The 4,859-nt window shown below is 33.3% G+C and overlaps 1 long non-coding RNA gene across 3 annotated transcripts; it reads left to right on the forward strand.

Annotated features, from left to right (window-relative positions):
- Window positions 1-1,215: 1,215 nt before the first annotated feature.
- On the forward strand, window positions 1,216-4,859 carry LOC108374907 (uncharacterized). 3 transcript variants are annotated; one of them, XR_001849092.1, is made up of 3 exons: window positions 1,216-1,583; window positions 4,365-4,477; window positions 4,815-4,859. It is a non-coding gene; the product is annotated as an uncharacterized LOC108374907 (long non-coding RNA). The 3 variants fall into 3 exon arrangements; XR_001849091.1 differs by having other exon boundaries at window positions 1,217-1,583; window positions 4,344-4,477; XR_001849093.1 differs by having other exon boundaries at window positions 1,217-1,550; window positions 4,344-4,477.

The following is a 4,859-nucleotide window of genomic DNA, read 5'->3' on the forward strand; positions in this document are numbered from 1 at the left end:
TATGTTGACAAGAAAATGTATGTGTGTTATATTCAGGGTACAAAAATAAACTGTACAAAACCATTCCCATTTGCTCGTCGATCATCATATCATTTGTGGTTTTGTACACAGTCAGAAACAAATTGTAAGATTCACTGTCATTTTCCCCAACGAGAAACGTTTGCTGTTCGTTTGTGACAATTGTACGNATAGGGTACGTTTTATATGTATGCAAACGTTTCAATTACGTGAAAAATATTTTTTTCTGTAAATTTTCATATCCAATTGAATTAAAAAACATTTTTAATTTTTTTTTTTACGGCAGCCATTCGTTTTGTGTTCAGTTATTGTGTATGTGTACATACATACATATATTTTTCTCTGCACGATTCATTTCGTTTGTTGTTTCGTCTGTAACTACTAAACTACTGTAGTGTACTATCGCCAAAGTGAACTCAGCCGTTTTGTTTTGTATTGTACCGAACTGTTGAAGTAATAAACGAAATGAAATAGTAACGTACAATATAGTTTATTTTCGTACACTGGTTATATTAAAAGGGGTGATAAAGGGGTTTATGCTCTACTGAAAATCCCATAAATCCAAATAAAACAATTTTTTTTTTAATTTTGTGTGAAGAAAAAATTCCAATAAATCCCGGAATCGGAGAAAATGTGAAAATTTTTTTCCACTGAGTGCACTTTTTTTTGTAATTTGTATATTTTTAATAAAGCATAAACAGGTTAAATATAGGTACATAAACATCTTTTTATATAAGATAGAATTAAAGGAAAATTGTATAGTCCTTTTTTATTTTGTCAAAAATTACTTCGCAAACCATTTCGTTCAGTGCCACTCACATTTGATAAATAGCCAAGAATTAAATATTTCTCCACTTGAAATTAAAGGAAAATTTCATATTAAAAAGAGCCTTTTAGTTGGTTAGTTTGCGAACGCTATCAACAGTTATTTGAGAGGCACTTGAGTACTAACGTTTGAGGCTTGAGAAATGGATTGATACTCAAATGCATCTCAAATTGAGATATAAAAAAAATTGTTTATTGGGTAAGTATGAAAATATGTTTGTATTTATTTTATTGGGTCTTTTGATTTCAAGCTCTTTCCCGCAGAACTGACACAATAGTCCCCACGATACTTATTTTATCGTACTGCATACATAAGTAACTAGTATATACCACATAGTATATACATATGTACATATGTATACTTACATTTTTATACTTCAATCACCCAACAACATGCAAATCAACATGCCGGTCGCCTATCGGTCGTGTAAGTTAGGTTTATAGCGCGCACAACAAATCGTTTAGTTGAGCTTTTGCAGCGGTTTGAATTGCATGGGTTGCTACATATAGCTGGTGATAGAGCGTGCGTTCAGTAGTGGCAAGCAAGTAGTAACTTTCAATTGTAACTGCTCGGTGATCGTGCGGCAACGATTGGAGAGCGCGAATCGAGTCTTGTGGGTGGTTGGGAACAATAGGCGGTCTGGCGTTTAATTAATGCACATCCACCGAGAGGCCTACGCGACTTAATATGCAATAACATTTTAAAAGTGATCTACATATATACAAATTTGTTTACCCATGTAATGATACATTTTTTTTTTTAAAGATGTGAGAAAAAACTGTCACTAACAAGAAGTGATAGAGTCAGTAGCATGTGTGAAGTGTTAAATATGATAATTATTCGTGATTTAATAATTAAAGGTTAGTTATTGACAGCCGCGGTTTGCCACTCTTTTACAAAAGGTTGCATTTACGAAGGAGAGAGAAAGGGGAAGAACGAAATCCCGTGGTGTTAAAATGGTAGTAGAAAAGTACGCAAAATAGGCACTTATTCAAAGAAATATTAAGTTATCTACGTGAATTAAGTGATTTATGTGCTATTTAGTGGTATATAAACTGCCAAAGGGCTTAAAAATTAAAATAAAACTACTATGAGTTTTATGTAAATCAAATCAAATTTAAAAACAATTTTTGTTTCATCAGTTAAATGTGCTTTAACACGGTGCCACTGCTAAGGGAGCGCTGCAAGAGAGACAACTGTCAGTTTAACTATCCTTTAATTATTGAATCATGATAATTATGCGTGTAAATTAAAAACATAAATATACCGGTGCATATGTACATACATAAACAAATTAATATGTATACAAACATTATGTGTTTATTCAAATCGTGAAATAATTTTATTAAAGACTTACTTATTACTACATATGTATTGAGTGCTAACGAGTTAAGAGCAAGCGGTTTATAAGTTCTTAAAAAAATTTTAATGCAAACAATTAGCTACAGACGAAATATATATGTACGCATATTTTCATTCAAGTTTGTACAGTTTACATAGCATAAATTGACTACAGTTTGTTTTCTAATCGTATATGTGGTGGGAGGCGGGCTTCCACTTGACTTAATTTTAAGTTTTAGGATTTAAAAAAAATTTAGTATTTGTCAACATTTTATTGTAATATTGTTATTGGGCTTTGCACCACGATTATATTTATTAGGAAAAATGGAAAAAGCGACAAAGTCTAAGCGGTAGAAGCCCTCATCAGACTTCTTTTTCTAGACTTCAGCAGTGATCGAAACCGCATCATCGATGTGCAAGTCAGAAGCGCTAACCACTGAGCTATGCACCACTCCTGAAGTCTATAAAAAGAAGTCTGATGAGGAGATGTGGTGATCTTCGAAATACCGCTTAGACTTTGTTGCTTTTTCCATTTTTCCTAATAAACATAATCGTGGTACAAGGTTCAATAACAATAGATTAAAAAAAAAAATAGTTTTGATTTCACTTTTCTACAGTAACTCATTCGAAAATTTTGTAAATTACGATAACGATTTACATTGCAAGCTAGCGCTGAGAGGTAAAATTTTTGGAATCACCGCGAAATTTTTTTAAATATTTTTCATACAATGATACTACTTACTACTAGTCCGAAACCATGTCCTAAGTTACAATAAAACTATTAGCAATACCATAAATCGGAAAACCGAGGGTTTAACTTTTTATTTTGATGTAATTTTTCAACTAACTTTTCCCTGTTACGCAAAAAAAAAAATATACTTCTCGACAAGAAATCCGACCTGTGACATTTTACCTCTATTCTTTATATAAAATTTTCTGCTAAATCAGAATATTAAGTCAAAATATAGATGGATATTCGCTTAAGGAATGCACTGCGACCAGGAGATCTATTGCGCTCTTTTGCGCCTTACAGCACCCCGGTATATCCTAGCAAATCCAGTAGGTTATTTGGTGGCATCGAGAGCTTATGACGCGGACTTCTTTCGTATTCTCGTCACTTCATCAGCTGTCAGCGTCAGCTGTCATGTCACAGAAACGACATGAACCATTACACCAGATTCCGAGTTTGTGTGAATGACTTCTTAATTTGCAACGACCTGTTAGAAATCTTAGTGCTTTCTTTAAGAGGTTAATGAGCTTATCACGTATTTTGATATTGTATTTTCCCAATGGCTTCTTTGCCTGACGCTGGTCAGTGACTTGGTTCCAGTGCAGTTCTCTATATGTTCTTTCTTCTTTCCTAAACTCTTTTTTGCTGGTTTGTGATCCTATTGCAAAGAATGGTTCTGGTCATTGAAGCTTATTAAATTTTAAAATTGCGGCTTGAAGTTAACACACCAGACGTTTATGCCTCCTTCGTCCCAACTATGGTTTTTTATGAGAAGCTCTTTCGTGGCGAAAATTATTCTGGTTCGAAAACGCTCTATCTCAGAAAACTTTTCAAGAACGCGCTAATTCAACTGAAAGTATGTTGAGATAACGCGTTTTCGAACTGGCTGCCGTGAAAGGTCGATCTTCCAGAATGGTGTCTATATGTAAATGTACTCGTCAGTTGAACTACATGAACTATATGAACTAAAGAACTAGTTCACTAAGGTGAACGAACTACAACTGAACGGTTCACTCAAAAGAACTAAAGTGCCCAACTCTAGTATTAATAACAAGTAGTACATATATAAATATAGACATATGTATGTATACAAATAAAATTTACAAAATACATATCGTCGATGTTTTTGCAAAACCGTCCCATTGACCAGTTGCAAAACTGCGTAAATCGTCGTTGTGGCAAAAATGAGATTTGGTAAACCTGAACTCCAGGCATCGAGATTTATGAATAAAAATCGTTAAATCGTTATTAAAACAACAGATTCGTAAAATAATAGCTAGAGAAAATACCGCCTATCAAGGCAATGCCTTTAAAGAATATACCGTTTTTTCGCTCTCCTGTAAAATTTGAACGCCGTAAGATAGGCGGTTTTGCAAAAACATCGACGATATATCCTTCGCGATTTAATTAAAGAACATAAAATTAAAGAACAAAAAATAAATGCCCAAGTGCTACGCATCAAAAACACAGAGGGGCATTAAGATGCCAATATCTAGTGAGTTTTTGAGATTGGTCATTGTCCTGTTGTTCCTAGTCGTCACTGCGCAAACGGAAAACCCAAGGTTTGTAGATACCGAGCCAAAGCAAATTGTAAACTGATACGCCAATATTTTAAAAACTTCGAGGAAAAGTTTTTCTTGCTGAAAATATAACTCATTTACATAAATATAAAACTATAAAAATAAATGAATATAAAACTATTTTTGTTTACCCACTTTCAAAATTTCTCAAATAAAAATTTAATTCAAGTTCATTACACAGGTCGATTCTGTAAGAAATTAAAACTTTTGTAATGTGGCCGCTTCCGCTAAAATAGTTAAATCATGAAGTTATAACAGATTATGACTTATCTTAAACTTTTAAATTCTCTTTCTTCCTAAACAATTCTACTTTGGAAAGCCCTAAATGGATTTGCACTTCGACTGATTTGTGTGTCATCGATGA

The sequence above is a fragment of the Rhagoletis zephyria genome, unplaced genomic scaffold (assembly GCF_001687245.7).
Source record: "Rhagoletis zephyria isolate East Lansing unplaced genomic scaffold, Rhagoletis_zephyria_1.1 Rzeph_scaffold_08257, whole genome shotgun sequence".
NCBI lineage: Eukaryota > Metazoa > Arthropoda > Insecta > Diptera > Tephritidae > Rhagoletis > Rhagoletis zephyria.